General features: G+C 38.9%; 1 pseudogene; it reads left to right on the forward strand.

The window, feature by feature from the left end:
* The first annotated feature begins 15423 nt into the window (after positions 1-15423).
* LOC101716316 (heterogeneous nuclear ribonucleoprotein U-like protein 1 pseudogene) lies at positions 15424-17807 on the forward strand (annotated as a pseudogene).
* The last annotated feature ends 1414 nt before the right edge of the window (positions 17808-19221 follow it).

Genomic DNA, 19221 nt, shown 5'->3' on the forward strand with positions numbered 1-19221 from the left:
TAATGAGTGTATAATTCAATCTTGTTATTGTACTGATTAGTATTTTTCTGATTCTAGAGTTGCACACCTTTCCTTGTGCTATACTGGCTATTTATCATCTTCTTATGACTACTTTTTAATTGGGTTGTCTATCAATGAGCTCTAAGAATTCTTTATATATTCTGGTCATAGGTTATATGCATTGTAAATATGGTCTGTTTAAGGACTACTTTTCATCTTAATGATGTCATTTAAAGTTCTAAATTTTGATGGAATCTCATTTATGATTTTTTTTCTTTTATACATCATGTTTTTTGTATCCTAGGTAGTTCTTGCCTACTCTGAATTCATAAACATTTTCCCTTATAATTTCTTCTTAAAGTTTTATAGTTTCAGTCTTTCATATTTAGGTTCATAGATCCTTTCAAGTTATTTTCATGTATGGAAATAAAGGATTGAGGTTAATTTGTTTATATATGGATACCAGGTGTTCTAGTGCTGTTTGCTGAAAACACTATCTCTTCCTCGGCTCTTTTTTTTTTTTTTCCCATTAAGTTTTTTGGTACCTTTTTGGTATAAAATACAGTTACATTCATCATTGGGATCTTGTACCTTTACATGAGTATCTTGGTTCTTGTTTTTTTTCCCCTTCTCTTACCTTTCCTTCACCCCCTCCACCCTTCCCTATTTGCAAAGACCTTGTTCCCATTTTTTTTCCTCTTCTCATATTTTTTCTTTTCCCTTTTTTCCCTTCCCCTACCCCTCCCACTTCCCCTGCTGTTTTAAACCTTTTCTTCCTGTTACACAATATCAGTTATACATTTTTTAAATTACAATATCAAGATCTAGGAGACATTACCACAGATTTTACAGAATTTAAAAGGATATAGAAAGCATATTACAAAAATCTTTTTTGAGATAAATTTGACAACTTCTAAGAAGTACCTTGGAAGACAAATTAATGAAACTAACTCTGGAGGAAATATAAAATTTGAATAGCACCTATTAAAGAAAGTATATTCCTAGCTTGGAAACCTACCTATATGACAACAGCAGGCTCATAAACATTTTAACTGATAAATTATATCAAACAATTAAAGCAGAAAGAAGAAGGAACACTTCTCCCCTCATTTTAGGAACTCAACATTGTGCTAATCCTAAAACTGGATAAAGATAATAGAAGAAAAAGTATGAACATAGATAGAAATTTGTTTAACAAAGCAAATTATTAGAAGTCAGATCTGGCAGTATGTAGAAAGTGGTTTTGTTACAGGGATGGCAGTGTTGGTTGAGCATTGGAAGATCCACCCCCAAAAGTCATCATTTTAACAGAGGAAAGGAAAAAGCCATATGATCCTGTCACTAGTTGGAGAAAAAGTATTGGACTAAATTCTACAGCTATTCATGGTAAAAGGTATCAGGAGCCTAGAAGTAGAACAGAAACTTCTCAACAGATTAAAGACATGTACTCCATACTTCCAGCGAGAATGCCTTATATAAATGGAGAAGATACAATGCTTTCTTCTTAAGGTGGGGAACAAGGGCAGATATGCTTACTCTTTATCTGTCCATTAAACTTTGAAACCTAGTCCCCCACCAAAATAGTCTGGCAATAAAATGACACAACTAGGATAGGATTGGCATGGCAGAAGCAAAATCTTTATATGTAGATGAAATGATCATCTACAGAGAAAATACTAAGAAATCTCTAGGAGCCCCTAGAACTTGTATTTGAATTTAGCAGGATTAGAAAACACAAGGTATATATAAAAATTCAGGTCTGTGTATACTTGCTATAAATGAAGAATTGGATATTGAAATTTAAAAGTTATGTAGGAGTACAAAGGACCTATGAAAGTTAAAAACAAAAACAAAAACAGTGTTGGAAGACATTTAGTACCTAATTTTAAGACTTCTTCTAAAGCTACAGTAATCAAGGCAGTGTTGGTGTAAGGAAAGACATATAGATGATTTGAATAAAGCAGAGAATCTAGAAATGGAACCACATATATATGGTCCACCGGGTTTTGAAAGATTATTTAACATTAGCATTTTATAGAATATAAACTCAATTCAAGAGCCGAGGGCTCTGTTTTATTCCAATGATCTATATGTCTTTCCTTACACCAACACTGCCTTGATTACTGTAGCTTTAGAAGAAGTCTCAAAATTGGGTGCTAAATGTCTTCCAACACTGCTTTTGTTTTTGTTTTTGGCTTTTCTGGGTCCTTTGTACACCTACGTAACTTTTAAATTTCAATATCCAATCCTTCATTTATAGCAAGTATACACAGACCTGAATTTTTATATATACCTTATGTTTTCTAATCCTGCTAAATTCAAATACAAGTTCTAGGGGCTCCTAGAGATTTCTTAGTATTTTCTCTGTAGATGATCATTTCATCTACATATAAAGATTTTGCTTCTGCCATGCCAATCCTATCCTAGTTGTGTCATTTTATTGCCAGACTATTTTGGTGGGGGACTAGGTTTCAAAGTTTAATGGACAGATAAAGAGTAAGCATATCTGCCCTTGTTCCCCACCTTAAGAAGAAAGCATTGTATCTTCTCCATTTATATAAGGCATTCTCGCTGGAAGTATGGAGTACATGTCTTTAATCTGTTGAGAAGTTTCTGTTCTACTTCTAGGCTCCTGATACCTTTTACCATGAATAGCTGTAGAATTTAGTCCAATACTTTTTCTCCAACTAGTGACAGGATCATATGGCTTTTTCCTTTCCTCTGTTAAAATGATGACTTTTGGGGGTGGATCTTCCAATGCTCAACCAACACTGCCATCCCTGTAACAAAACCACTTTCTACATACTGCCAGATCTGACTTCTAATAATTTGCTTTGTTAAACAAATTTCTATCTATGTTCATACTTTTTCTTCTATTATCTTTATCCAGTTTTAGGATTAGCACAATGTTGAGTTCCTAAAATGAGGGGAGAAGTGTTCCTTCTTCTTTCTGCTTTAATTGTTTGATATAATTTATCAGTTAAAATGTTTATGAGCCTGCTGTTGTCATATAGGTAGGTTTCCAAGCTAGGAATATACTTTCTTTAATAGGTGCTATTCAAATTTTATATTTCCTCCAGAGTTAGTTTCATTAATTTGTCTTCCAAGGTACTTCTTAGAAGTTGTCAAATTTATCTCAAAAAAGATTTTTGTAATATGCTTTCTATATCCTTTTAAATTCTGTAAAATCTGTGGTAATGTCTCCTAGATCTTGATATTGCAATTTAAAAAATGTATAACTGATATTGTGTAACAGGAAGAAAAGGTTTAAAACAGCAGGGGAAGTGGGAGGGGTAGGGGAAGGGAAAAAAGGGAAGAGAAAAAATATGAGAAAAGGAAAAAAATGGAAACAAAGGGCCAGGGATTTAGCCCAGTGGTTCCATCACCTGCCTCACAAGCGCAAGGACCTGAGTTCAATCCTGGTACCAAAAAAAAAAAAAAAAAGGGAAACAAAATCTTTGCAAGTAGGGAAGGGTGGAGGGGGTGAAGGGAGGGGGAAGGGGAAAAAAAAGAACCAAGATACTCATGTAATGGTACAAGATCCCAATGATGAATGTAACTATATTTTATACCTAAAATGTACCAATAAACTTAATGGGGAAAAAAAAGAAAGAAAAGTATTATCCAAGAAATACTACAGTTAAAAATGCTTAGAATTTAGTGTTCTTATCTTTTGAGACAATGAAAGGCAAAAGAGTATTCAGAAAATATATTCAATATTTTAATATGTTCATTCTCATTGATCAAGGAAGAACAGGAAATGTACAAGTGTGTTTTCACTTGGTATAGCAAAACAACCCAATAAAAAGTTAAAGTATGGTGAACTATACAGGCTTTATGGTATTCCTTGAAATTATTCCACTTTTATAGAGGATGATATTCGCACTGGTAATAGCTGTAAAAAATATGGAAATGTAAAAGAAAAGAGATTAAATATAGGATTTATCTACAGGCTTCAGTACATTAAACCCTTAACAACTTTGAAATATGACAATAACTTAGACCCTGAACATCAGGGTAATGAAGTGAATTTTAATGGTGACCTGTGCCTTCAAGCCTAAAATGTTTCAAGCCTGAAGTTTTGTTGCTTTAAATGTCTTTTTTACGTATTTTCTCAATTTGCTCAGCTACAGCAATTGGTCAATTTAACCAACCAGACTAAGACATTTGAAGCCTGCTGCTGGGTTGCCCATCATGACCTTACACACATCAAGTGGAAGCCATCTTTGGCCTTCATCTCTCAGCCTGAGAGCTTAAGCCATGCTGCCAGGATAGAGTGGATCATACCAGTGAGATAAGAAGGGTGCTCAAGTCTAAATCCTCTGTCTTTGAAGCAGGCTGGACCTGTCCAGCAGAGTCAGGCTCAAGTCTGCAAGCTGCCAGGATCCAACACGGCTATTCCTCCATCTGTTACCTGTGAAGCCTCCTAAATAAGGTATAAGCTGACCTGCTATGCTTCTGTAAAAAGTGGAAGGAAAAGGTCAGGCCACTCCAGTAGATATCATTTCTGCAAGAATTCAGCATCTGACTGATCTAGCACCTGGCCTAGAGACATCTGGATGAGTAAAGTTGGGGTTGTCAGGGAGGCAGAAAAGAAAAGATGGTGATCCCTGTATCACATAGACATAACAAGGTGGATATTAAATAAGGTTTAAATTCAGAAATCCAAGCTTGGGAGAAGGAAGAAGGAAGAGAGGACAAAGAGAAGGCCTGAGGCAGCAGGGGGCAGTGGGAGAGTGGGAGGTATACAGGCAGGAAACAGAGCACAATTTCCAAGTTTCTCTACTTTCTTCATTCCATGCAGCATCTTCTGGCTCTTCTCTTAGTTAGGTCTCACACACGCCACCAAAGTTGGTAGATAAAAGCAACCTGTTAGTTGCTTTTTAAAATTAAAAACTCCCCAAGGAGTTCCAGTTTAAAATGGCATCTGGCTAATGGTCCTGATATGGTCTTTTCCACCAATAGACACACACACACGTGCGCTCACAAACATTTACATTGCCATCAAAAATTTAAATTGACAGTCAACCTTACCACTAACTGTAAGGTCAATGGGCCTGGAGTTTTAAAAGCAATTAGTGGCCCACCTGTGCTTGCCACTAGCCCTAGAGAAAGCCCACCTGTCCGAAGTGAAAAAGGCTCATTATTCTGTCCTCACTGCCTGCCACCTGGCTCATTAAATCAGAGAGCCATGCTTCTACTATGCAAGTGCTGCTTTCTAAACTGGAGTACTATTTTCCATCCATATCCAATCCCTCAGCAGCAATCTTTTTCATGAAAAGAGCCAGAGTGGCTTCCTAGAAAAGCACTGGTCAGCCAGAAGATATGGAAGGGGAGGGGTGGGGGTGGGACTTGGTGCTTCATTATAACTGGGAAGATGTCCCCTATGAGAAAGCACAATGTAAAGGAAGAAAGAACAAAACTCCCTGGGGCCGGGGATTTAGTTCAGTGGTTCAGGCTCTTGCCTCAAAAGAACAAAACTCCCTGGCAGGCACAAATACCACATAACCCAGCTTGCATGTTAAAAGGAATGGAATGAAGGCAGGACAAAAGTTGATACTGGATCACCACCTACAGAATGGAAGCAAGTTGAAACCTGAAATTGAGGTAGTAGCTCTGGACACCAACTGGTCCTCCATCTGTAGCTCTGTAAAGGACATCCAGCAGACAGAAAGTAGGACCTGCTAGAAACACTAGGTTTGGATATATTTCTTTTGTTAGGAAGATGGACAAAAATAATAATTAACAAATGCACTGCGATGAATGAAATGAAAGTAGAAATACTCCTACTCCAACTGAGCAATGATTTACAATAAACAATATAAGAATGGAGCAATTATGCTTTTGAAAGATTGGCAATAAACACTGAAAAAATTCACACATTTTAACTGTATTAAAAAATTATTGAAAAATATGTTAGGAACATAAATCAAGTGTCAAAAACTTTCCATTGAATTAAAAATATTATGTAAAAAAAAGACCAATAGTAACCCTCTTAAATCTAGGTTTATGTTAAAAAGATGGGAAAGTGATAGAAAAAAGAAAATAAAACAGTGTTAACTTCTTCCTGGTCTATAAGAGGATTTTAAAGTTATATTTCAATTCTTCATTTTGAAAAATATTAAAGAACATTTTTGGACAGAGGAACCCACCACCACATGATGTTCACCCCCAGCCAACTCCATGCCTGTGAATCCCGTGCCCTGCCCACAACCACCCACAAATTCCAAGCCCACTCTGCATTTTGTTTCCCTTCAGCACTGACCAGAAGAGGAGTTGACCAACCCACCAACCTGATCATGCACCATGACAATCCCCCAGAAGAGAAGGTAAACTCCAAAAAGTCAGCAGCTTCAAGGAGAAATGACAGACCTGGCCAGAAGGGCTAGCCCCAGGCAAAGCCCACAGCTCATGTAAACTATAAAAACAGACTGATATTTGACTCCAAAAGTGATTCCTTGACTGCAGACTGAGTTGGAGGAGAAACCCAATGGATCACCTGACATATTGCCAAGGAGTGTTTAATTGGGCTCCATTTTACAAAGGAATTGTTTAAGATTGAGCCACAGAGCAATTCTACCTCGGAGTTTCCAGCCTTACCTTCCCACAATGACTAGGTGAGAGATAGCTATAGGAGACAGCCACAGAAAAGGTGTGGACTAGACATAGATCACCTGAGAAGTTTAAAGTGAGGTTGGGAAGACCCTAGCCTTCATGATGAGAAACCAGGACAGATAAGTATGACTTGGGGCTGGGGATTTAGCTCAGTGGTTCCGCCACCTGCCTTGCAAGTGCAAGGTCCCGAGTTTGATCCCTGGTACAAAAAAAAAAAAAAAAAAGAATGGCCAATAGATAAGTATGATTCAGAGGTGTCTGGATCATAAAATATTTGTACCAAATGTTTGAGGTCTAGCAGCCTTCTTAAACTCCCAGCCCACTGCCTACTTCCAGCAGAGATTAATGGTCTGATTACTTTCCCCATCTACCAACATAAGGAAAGACACACCTTAGTTTGGATGGTTGCCACAGTCTGAAGTATATGGACAGAAAGGCCTCTGGAGCAGGCTGGATCTCAAAAAACTGACAGGCTGTAAAGTGACTTGCTGGTTTCTAAGGCCACAGATACTGGAAAGAATCACTCATTCCAAAAGAAAGAGGAATTATTTTTGGACTCAAATTTTTTTCTTTCTTTTTCTGTCATTGGTTTTTGGGGGGACTTGGAGGGATTTTTCTTTTTCCTTTTCTTTTTTTCTCTCTTTTCTTATAATTTTTTTATTTTATCTTTTATTTTGTATTTTTTCCTTATTTCTCTTGTTCTTTTCTTACTTTTATCTAATATTTTCAATTTACTCCTCAATAGGATCTTTTACTTCATTTTTCTCTCCTCCTAATTTTCATTCATTTATTTTTCAAATTCTTCTTTTTTAATCCTCTGGTTCCCCATCCCCATTATCCTTACTGTTATAAAAAGATTTCTGAATATTAAATTATTAGTTAACTCCATGCTGTTACAGTTGAATATTGTTCTATTGTTAATGGAGGTATAGTTGTTGCATTTAGTAGATATTTACTGTAGGTCAATGTTTCATTTATCTTAGTGTTTATACTATAAGAAGAGATCTCTTTTATGGTTAAGGGTGGTACAATACAAGTTCTAAGTTTATGTAAATATCCAATTTGTCTTTGAAGCTAGTAATGTTGCTGATTTTGTTGCTATTGCCAATGTGGCATAGATGTTGGTATTAAATGATTACCTCTGTATGTCAATACCTGGAATGTCTTTGCATTATTAAAAATCCTGTGTCATCCCTCCCACCGCTCCCAGACCAGAGGAAAGGGCTTTTGGGCCACCTTCTGTCCTGCCACGCCCGGACCAGAGGTAGGGGCTTCTGAGCCGCATTCCACTGCTCCTGGTCCAGAGGAAGGTGCTTCTCAGCCACCATCACTCCTGCTGCTCCCAGCCCAGAGGAAAGGGATTTTGGGCCACCTTCTGTCCCACCACTCCTGGCCCAGAGGAAGGGGCTTCCAGGCCACCATCCCTACCACTGCTCCCAGCCCCTGTCCAACCATTCCCAGCTCAGAGGAGGTGAGCCATGTGGCCACCAACAGCAACCACCCTGCCCCCCTAGTCGAAATGAGAAAACATGTAAATAAGTCTCAAAACCAGACTTCCAGATCACCTACAGCAACCCCAAAGGGAAATGAAATGGAACACTCTGATACTCAACCACCTGGACACACTGAACTGGCAACAAAAGGGGATCTGGAAAAAAGGAAATCAGAAGTAATTTCTCAGATAACAGGAGAAATTGTGTTCCTACTGCAAGACATGATTAATAAATCTAGAGAGGAGTTGAAGAACATGATGGAATCTGAAAAATAGGAAACAAACGAAATCCATAAAACAGATGCAAATAGATTTCCAGGACATGAAAAACTCCATTGAAAGTTTACACAGCAGAATGAGCCAGTGTGAGGACAGAATTTCAGATATAGAAAATAAGATTGCAATTAATGACCAGGAAAAGAAAAATTGCTTCAAAATTATAAGGGAACATGAGAAATCAATCCAGCAGCTGCTAGATGATGCAAAGAAGAATAACATAAGACTGATTGGAGTCAATGAAGAAACAGGAGAGAGTGCAGATGACATAAAAAAAACTCTTCACAGAAGTAATGGCAGAAAACTTCCCAAGCAGGGGGAAAGAGCTTCACATACAGCTAAGTGAGGCATATAGGACTCCAAATAGCCTTGATCAAAAAAAAACTACACACAGGCATATAATTGTTAAGATTCCAGAAACACAACAGAAGAACAAAGTTCTACAAGCAGTCAGAGAAAAGAAACAAATCACATACAAAGGAAAGCCCATCAGAATCACAGCAGACTTCTCAACACAAACCATCAAGGCAAGAAGAGCTTGGAGTGACATATTCCAAGCCCTAAAAGAAAACAGCCTCCAACCCAGATTGATGGACCCTGCAAAACTATCTTTCAAAATGGATGGAGAAATAAGATACTTTCATGATAAAGAGCACCTCAGGAACTTCGTGAATACCAAACCAGCACTCCAAAGAATTTTACACAATATCCTAGGAACAGACATTGAGGATCACAACCCCAGGAAGCAAAGCAGAATGAACCCATCTGGCATGACAAGAAATTAAATGTAAAGGGGGAGAACCCAACAAAAAGAAAAAGTCATGGCAATGACAAGTCAGTATGTTTCTGTTATAACCATCAATGTTAATGGTCTCAATTCACCAATCAAAAGAAATAGACTGGCAGAATGGGTCAAGAAGCAAAATCCAACAATATGCTGCATACAAGAAACACACTTAATTCAAAAGAAAACTCATAGACTGAAAGTTAAAGGCTGGAAAACAATACTCCATGGGATGAGAACCAAAAAAAAAGCAGGACTAGCTATCCGCTTTGCAGATCAAGTAGATTTCAAACAAACACTGATTAAAAGAAATGAAGAAGGACACTACATCCTTGTAAAGAGAAGAATCCAAGAGGAAGAGATGACAATCATAAATATCTATGCAACAAACACTAGTGCACCCAACTATATAAAACAAATACTAACGGACATGAAAAGTCATATATGCACTAATACAATTTTAGTGGGGGGCCTCAACACCCAACTGTCACAAACAGATAGATCAACTAGACTAAACATAAGTAATGAAATACAAGAACTCAATCGAACTCTTGAACAAATGAACTTAACAGAGGTTTACAGAGTCTTCCATCCCACAAAATGAGAATATACATTCTTCTCAGCAGCACATGGGTCATTCTCAAAAATAGACCACATACTCACACATAGAACATGTTTAAGTAAGTGTAAAGGAATTGAAGTTATCCCTTGTATATTATCAGACCATCGTGCGATGAAATTGGAGATCCACAGAAAAAGAAACTCAAAAAATGTCATAAACACGTGGAAATTGAACAACACACTTCTGAATAACCAATGGGTCACAGAGGAAATTAAAGAAGAAATCAGACAGTTCCTTCAATTAAATGGCAATGACAATACAAAATATCGGAATCTATGGGACACAATGAAAGCAGTCGTATGAGGGAAATTCATAGCAGTGAATACACATATTAGGAAAACAGAACGCGCCCAATTAAACAACCTGATGCTGAACCTCAAGCTTCTAGAAAAAGAAGAGCAGGACAAACCCAAAGCTCATACAAGGGAGGAAATTATAAAGATCAGAGGAGAAATCAATGCAATGGAGACTAAGAGAACGATACAAAAAATCAATGAAGCCAAGAGTTGGTTCTTCCAAAGAATCAACAAAATTGACAAACCCTTAGCCAACCTTGTCAGAAAAAGGAAAGAAAAGGCCCAAATCCATGCAATTAGGAATGAAAAGGGTGAAAGCACAACAGACTCAACAGAAATACAGAGGATCATCAATACCTACTTCCAGAACCTATACGCCAATAAGACGGACAACACAGAAGACATGGACAGATTCCTAGATACATATGAATTACCAAAGTTGAATGAAGAAGATCTAAAAAGTCTGAACAACCCAATATCAACCAATGAAATTGAAAATGTAATTAAAAACTTATCAACTAAGAAAAGCCTGGGCCCTGATGGCTTCACTGCTGAATTCTATAAGACATTTAGAGAGGAACTGCTGCCACTACTGTTTAAACTCTTCAATGAAATTGAAAGGGAAGCAATACTCCCAAATTCATTCCTGGAAACAAGCATCACCTTGACACCCAAAGCAGAGAAAGACCCAACTGAAAAAGAGAACTATAGGCCAATCTCACTAATGAACATAGATGCAAAAATCCTTCAGAAGATAATGGCAAACAGAATGCAGAAGATCATCAAGAAGATCATACACCCTGATCAAGTGGGATTCACCCCAGGGATGCAGGGATGGTTCAACATATACAAATCAATCAATATAATACACTATATCAATAGAGCCAAGTACAGAAACCATATGATTATCTCCATAGATGCAGAAAAAGCATTTGACAAAATCCAACATGCATTTATGATAAAAACCCTACAAAAAATTGGAATAGATGGTCTCTACCTCAAACTGATAGAAGCCATCTATGAAAAACCCACAGCCAATATCATACTAAATGGTCAAAAACTGAAATCCTTCACACTCAAATCAGGAACAAGACAAGGATGTCCACTATCACCACTCTTGTTCAATATAGTTCTGGAAACATTGGCCATGGCAATTAGACAAGAGAAAGAAATAAAAGAAATAAAGATAGGTAATGAAGAAGTCAAATTGTCATTATTTGCAAATGACATAATACTCTATATGGAAGACCCCAAGAACTCCACCAAAAGGCTTCTAGACTTAACCAAATTCGGTCAAGTAGCTGGTTACAAGGTCAACACACAAAAATCAATAGCTTTCCTCTACACCAATGACAGACTCACTGAGAGAGAAATAGGGAAAATAATTCCTTTCACAATAGCATCCAAAAAACTGAAATACCTAGGAATCATCCTAATGAAAGAAATGAAAGACCTCTTCTCTGAAAATTATGGCACTCTGTAAAGAGAGATTGAAGATGATATCAGAAAATGGACAGACATCCCCTGCTCCTGGGTAGGAAGGATTAATATAGTGAAAATGGCCATACTTCCAAAACTGCTATATAGATTCAATGCAATTCCAATTGAGATCCCAGCAGCATACTTCACAGACCTTGAGAAAACAATCCAAAAATTCATTTGGAACAAGAAGAGACCCAGAATAGCAAAAGCAATTCTAGGTAACAGAGACATGGCAGGGGGTATCACAATCCCCAACCTGCAACTCTACTACAAAGCTACTGTGAGAAAAACAGCATGGTTCTGGCAAAGAAACAGACTTGAGGACCAGTGGAACACATTAGAAGATGCAGAAACAATGCCAGACACACTCAGCCATCTCATCTTCAACAAAGGAGCCAAACACCCTCACTGGAGGAAAGATAGCCTCTTTAAGAAATGGTGCTGGAAAAATTGGGCTTCAACTTGCCAAAGATTAAAACTAGACCTATATCTCTCACCATGCACTAAACTAAAATCAAAATGGATTAAAGATCTAAATATTAAATAGAAACTCTGAACCAGTTGGAACAGAGGTTAGGTAGAACCCTTGAAGACATCGGTGTAGGAAAAGATTTTATGAACAAGACCTCAGTTGCCCGTGAACTAGCACAAACAATCAACAAGTGGGATCTCTTCTTATTAAAAGGCTTCTGCACAGCAAGAGAAACCACCAGCAGTGTGAAGAGACAACCCACAATGTGGGAAAAAATCTTCACCTGCTCTTCCTCAGACAAAGGTCTACTATCTCAAATCTATAAAGAACTTAAAAAGATCAGACCTCCCAAATTTAAAGACCCAATCCAAAAACGGGCATCTGAAATGAACAGACATTTCTCACACAAAGAAGTAGAAATAGCAAATAAATACATGAAAAAATGTTCAACATCACTGGCCATTTGAGAGATGCAAATGAAAACAACACTGAGATTCCACTTCACTCCAGAAGGAATGGCTGCTATCATGAAATCAACCAACAACAAATGCTGGCAGGGCTGTGGGGAAAGAGGAACCCTGCTCCACTGCTGATGGGAGTGTAGACTGGTGCAACCACTGTGGAAATCAGTATGGAGATACCTCAAAGAACTAGGACTGGAAGTCCCATTTGACCCCGCTATTCCACTGCTGGGGATCTTCCCCAAAGAATTAAAAGAATCATACCACAGTGATATATGTGCACCCATGTTCATAGCACCACAGTTTGTAATAGCTAAAACTTGGAAACAGCCCAAATGCCCATCAACTGGAGACTGGATAAGGAAAATGTGGGTTTTTTTAATAAAATGGAGTACTACTCAGCCATAAAATATGAGAAATTAGAGACATTTATAGCTAAGTGGATGCACATTGAGGCAATACTCTTAAGTGAAATAAATAGGACACACATGTGTAAATACCGAATAGTTTCTCTGGTGTGAGAAACTGAAAGTGTAAATAAGGACTAAATGTATAATAGGTAATGTGAAATAGAAAGAAAAGGGGCAAAGGGGAAGGAAGTGGGAGGGCTAGGGGAAAGGATAGAAGGGAATGGGATTAATATGAGAAAATGGAAAAATAGGTACAAAATCTTTGTAAATAGGGAGGAATGGAGGGGTTGAAGGGAGGGCTGGGCAAAGGTGAAAAATAAGAACCAAGAGAGACTATGTAAAGATGCAAATTTCCAATGATGAATGTTATTATATTGTATACTTAAAATGTACCAATGATTAGAATGAATAATCAATAATGCAAAATAGGAAGAAAAGGTCCAAAGGGGTAGGGGTAGTGGGAGGTGCAGGGGAAAGGAAAGAAGGGAAAGGAAAAATGATGAGAAATGGAAAAAATGGAAATAAAGTCTTTGTAAATAGGGAAGGGTGGAGGGGGTGAAGGGAGGGCTAGGAATGGGGAAAAGATAAGAACCAAGATGCATCATGTAAAGGTACAATTCCCAATGAGAAATGTAATTGTTTTGTATACCTACAATGTATCAATAAAAGAATTTAATTTAAAAAAAAATTAAAATTTTAAAAAAGAATGTTTTATAAGCAATCTATTTTTTACTATTTTTAAGCATAACATTTATTAGTACATTTTAAATATACATAATAATAACACTCATCATAGGAAATTTGCACTTGTACATGATATATCCTACCTCTTCTTTTTTTCCCTCCCCCTCCAGTAAGTTTAAAATAACATTATTTATTTTCTTTTTTATTCATTAAGTTTATTGGTGTAAATAGGACTAAAACATGTAATAAATAATGTGAAATAGGAATAAAATAACATTATCTTTTAAGATTGCCATATCAGGCTAATAAAAGTAAAATTTAAATATAAATGAATAAAAACATACATCATAAAGCAAATAAGCAAAAGATAAATAGTAAAGTGTCAGAAAAAAACACTTAAATTATGAGAAAATTGTAAATGGGCTAAATAAGCCCATCTAAGGATCATCATTTTCAAATTGGCTTCAAAAATAAAATTCAACTCTATGTTCCCTTAAAGAAACTCACTAAAAACTAAGTGATTCAGAAAAGTAAGAAGAACAAGAGTTGGTAAATTTGTGTTTGATAAGTATACAAAAGAAAAATGCAAGATTTAGAAGCAATGTCCATATATTAGGTCACTAAAACATTTTTTTAAAATAATTTCCAAAATCAGAAATTTTAAAGGCCATATATTTCCAACCATAATACAATTAAAGCAAAAACTAGTAACATCTGTTTAAATAAACTAATAAACAAAACCAATAACTTAGAACTTTAAAGAAATTATCTAAACTAAGTTACAAATAAAATAAAATCTTTATAGATTGGGTTTTAAATAATATAACAAAGAATTAACATTATTAAGAACACTAATAAATTGTGATAGGCAAACAAAATTCTAAACAGAAGTGAATTTATATCTTTGATGAATTATTAAGTATAGTATAAAAATTTTTAAATGGATAATATGATAAATTGATGAATTTGATAATTGATAAATAGATTGAAAATAAAATGATACTGATATTCAATCCAGGTAGTGAACCAGGTACTGAACCAAGTCCCTTAGGTAATTATCTTATTAAATACTCATATTATTCCTGAGATATGAGCATTATTAGTGATAGTGATTTTGAGACATTAAGTACTTTACTAAGATCACACAGTAGAAAATGGTGAAATTGGGCCGGGAATTTAGCTCAGTGGTTCCGCCACCTGCCTCGCAAGCGCAAGGACCTGAGTTTGATCCCTGGTACCAAAAAAAAGAAAAAAGAAAATGGCAAAGTCAGGATTAAACCCAGGTTTATCTGAATTCAAAATGTTTGTCCTCAACTGGTACCATAACAAGATTAAAAATCAGAAAAGAGACTAAGTGATAAATATAAATCAAAGCTGACTTCTTAGAAAATTAGATAAAGATCTAATAAACCCAAAACCAGAAACAGAGGTAAAAGAAAGTTTAAAAGTTTTAAATTAAAAAAAGGATACAAGATACATTAAAATTTTAAAATAAAGCATTCTTGATGTTAATACATTTATAAATACTGATGAATTGGGTTATTTCATAATATAGTATAAATTACCAACTGTGTCAAGAAAATACACCATCTAATTAGATAAATAACTGCAAAAAATAGAAAGGTTTAGAATGATTTATTAGTGAATATTTTAGTTTTCAATCCAAAAAAAGTAAAACTTTAAAACCAAGGCATGCAAACAGACTAATGCAGAATTTTATCAAAACAAAAAGAAAAACTTGAATAGATTTTTGTGTATAAAAAATCCAATTTTAAAAAGATGTTACAAATCCTCTAAAATTGATTTAAGAATTTTACCACTTCTGGTCTGGACTGGAACCTCCAGGCCCACATGTCATGGACAATATGACCAGGCAGAACCAATTCTACGAGACCCAAGTCATCAAACAGGAAAACAAGTCAGGCTATGATAGGCGACCACTAGACATGGAGCCGCTGCAACAGGCCTATTGCCCAGAAGTGCAGACAGAGATGAAGCAAGAAACACCTCCCAGCTTCCTCCCACCCGAAGCTTCTCAACTCAAGCCAGACAGACAGCGATTCCAGAGTCAAAAGAGGACTTTTGAAGAAAACCAGGAAAGTGGATACTTTGAGCATCGGGAGGACAGGAGGGGCCGTTCTCCTCCGCCTCCTGCTGAAGAGGATGAAGATGACTTTGATGACACCCTTGTTGCTATCGACACATATAACTGTAACCTGCACTTCAAGGTGGCCCGAGACCGGAGTAGTGGCTATCCACTCACAATTGAGGGCTTTGCATACCTGTGGTCCAGAGCCCGTGCCAGCTATGGAGTCAGAAGTGGCCATGTGTGTTTTGAGATGAAGATCAATGAGGAAATCTCCATGAAGCACCTTCCATCTACAGAGCCTGACCCCCATGTTGTCCGTATTGGCTGGTCCCTGGACTCTTGCAGCACCCAGGTAGGTGAAGAGCCTTTCTCCTGTGGCTATGGAGGCACAGGAAAGAAGTCCACCAATAGCCGATTTGAAAACTATGGAGACAAGTTTGCAGAGAATGATGTGATTGGCTGCTTTGCTGACTTTGAATGTGGAAACGATGTGGAACTTTCCTTTACCAAGAATGGGAAGTGGATGGGCATTGCCTTCCGAATCCATAAGGAAGCCTTGGGGGGTCAGGCCCTCTATCCTCATGTCCTGGTGAAGAATTATGCTGTAGAGTTCAACTTTGTTCTGTCCTCCCAGGGTTCACTTTCATTCAGCACCTTCCCCTTAGTGAGCGGATCCGGGGCACCGTTGGACCAAAGAGCAAGGCAGAGTGTGAGATTCTGATGATGGTGGGCCTGCCTGCTGCCGGCAAGAGCACATGGGCCATCAAACATGCAGCCTCCAATCCTTCCAAAAAATACAACATCCTGGGTACCAATGCCACCATGGATAAGATGCGGGTGATGGGCCTGCACCAGCAGCGGAACTATGCTGGCCGCTGGGACGTCCTGATCCAGCAGGCCACCCAGTGCCTCAGCCACCTCATCCAGATTGCTGCCCGAAAGAAACCCAACTATATCCTAGATCAGACAAATGTTTATGGGTCAGCCCAGAGATGAAAAATGAGACCATTTGAAGGCTTCCAGCGCAAAGCTATTGTAATTTGTCCCACTGACGAGGACCTAAAAGACCGGACAATAAAGTGAACCGATGAGGAAGGGAAGGATGTCCCAGATCACGCGGTCTTAGAAATGAAAGCCAACTTCACATTGCCTGATGTAGGGGACTTCCTAGATGAGGTTCTGTTCATTGAGCTCCAGCGGGAAGACGCAGACAGGCTGGTGAGGCAGTACAATGAAGAAGGCCGCAAGGCTGGGCCAACCCCTGAAAAGTGCTTTGACAACCAAGGAGGTGGCTTCCGGGGCCATGGGGGTGGCGGTGGTTTCCAGCGCTATGACAGCCGAGGTCCCCCTGGAAGCCACCGAGGCGGCTTCCAGAATCGAAGAAGAAGAAGTGGAGGAGGCAACTACCGAGGAGGAGGTTTCAACCGCAGTGGAGGTGATGGCTACAACCAGAACCGCTGGGGTAACAACAACCGGGATAACAATAACTCCAACAACCGAGGCAGCTACAACCGGGCCCCCAGCAACAGCCACCACCACAGCAGCCGCCACCACCACCCAGCTACAGCCCTGCTCGGAACCCCCCAGGGCCCAGCAGCTATACAAGAACAGCGACATCCCTGGCTCAAGCGCCAATACCAGCACCCCCACTGTCAGCAGCTACAGCCCTCCACAGCCGAGTTACAGACAGCCACCCTACAACCAGGGAGGTTACAGCCAGGGCTACACAGCCCCACCACCTCCACCTCCACCCGCCTACAACTACAGGATCTATGGCGGCTACAACCCAGCCCCTATACCCCACCGCCGTCCCCCACTGCACAGACCTACCCTCAGCCCAGCTATAACCAGTATCAACAGTGTGCTCCGCAATGGAACCAGTACTATCAGAACCAGGGCCAGTGGCCACCGTACTACGGGAACTATGACTATAGGAGCTACTCCGGCAGCACACAGGGTGGCACAAGCACACAGTACCAATGTGTCCAAGGATCCTGGAGGCCCCTGCCGGCTTCCTGCACAAGCGTCTATCTTGGCCCCTCCTCTACCCCCACCGGATCCTGTGGTGCTGGGGTTGGGGTCATCCCAGGGCTGCTTCCCTTCAGCCCACTGCCTCCCCTCTGAGGGGCTTCTTCCCACACACAGGCCAGGCAATTTTCTCTGGATTTAAACAGGCCACAGTGACCTTTTATTTTGTTTGTCCCTCCCACCTCCTCCTTCTGTTCCTTCTCATCTCCATTTTGACTGAAGAATCCCCCTCCCTTGGTCACATGGTGAGGCCACAGTGTCCAAAGGGAAGACCTTTTCCTGTTCACTCCTCCCAATCCTGCTCCAGACCCTAATGCAGTTGGTTGTAAATTCTTCCAGAAGCTGTTTTACTGTCTACTTTTCAGGATTTAAAAAAAAAAATCAAAAACTTTTTTAAAAAAAGTTTTAAAAGCAAAATGCAGAGGGAGGAAGCAGTGACTTTTTTTTGGTAATTATGCTTTTTTTTTTTTTTTTTAAGAACTTGTCTGTTTTTACTGTCAGTCAATCATCAATACTTTGTCAGAATAACCATTTCTTGCTGAGTTCAGGTGACCGAGGAAGAGCCACACCCTCAAAACAACAAAGCACACAAAACCACAGAATCATCTTTAACCTGACTTTTTATATGATGTCTCAGTTCCCCGTAACTTTGCACACAAGCTTCTTTGTTCAGCTGAATTGTAACTGCTTTCTGTATTTGGAGAGAGTGTGACTATTGAACTTGAACTTTTATTCCCGGCATCTTGGTAGTTTCTGGTGGCGTTGAGTGGGTGTGAGGGTGAAAGAAAGGTGTGGGCTCCTTCCCTTCAGAAGACGGAATTTCCCCCAGTGCACCCTCTCCAGGGCTCTCCCAGGGGCCAGATCTCAAGTTTTCCTGCCGTGATCCTCTGATTATTACTTCCCCTTGACCCGAATGTTTTAACAGGATTTTAACAAACTGCACTAAGAAAAAAAAAAAAAAAGAATTTTTCCACTTCTTCAGGGAGGTAATTTTTGGAATTTGATAAGGTAGTTCTAAAATTTAACTGAAACAATGACACTAGGCTAGGCAGTGATTTTTTTGGATACTGTTGTAGTCAGGGTTTTGCAAGGGTATTGCTTTAATACAGAACACATAATTTATGGGATTATTTTATAATAGTCACCAAAAAAGTCAAATAAGAGGAGTGCAAGAGATCTAGCTGCACAGTAGAGACCCAAAGAATCTAGCCAAGGATCTGGATCCCTCAACAATGTTCCGCACACATCCACCTGAAGGCCTAGAGTCCAAGGCAATGTCCTCCATGAGTCCAGCCCGTGGCCTAGAGCCCACGGCAATGTCTCATGCTTGTCTGTATAGAAGATCTGCACCTGGAAGGCCCAAAGGCCAGTGGTGGAAGCCAGAAAACCTACGCCTGTGGGGTGAAGGATTTCTGCCACTGGGCTGAGGGATTTATAGTGGAGCCAGGAAGTGATGCTCATGATAAAGATCAGAGCCCCCCCTGATTGCAGCCATCCCCAGTGTCAGCGA

Source organism: Heterocephalus glaber, unplaced genomic scaffold (genome assembly GCF_053883595.1).
Source record: "Heterocephalus glaber isolate CG9 unplaced genomic scaffold, H.glaber_assembly_v1.0 deba00000347, whole genome shotgun sequence".
In the NCBI taxonomy this organism is placed as follows: Eukaryota; Metazoa; Chordata; class Mammalia; order Rodentia; family Bathyergidae; genus Heterocephalus; species Heterocephalus glaber.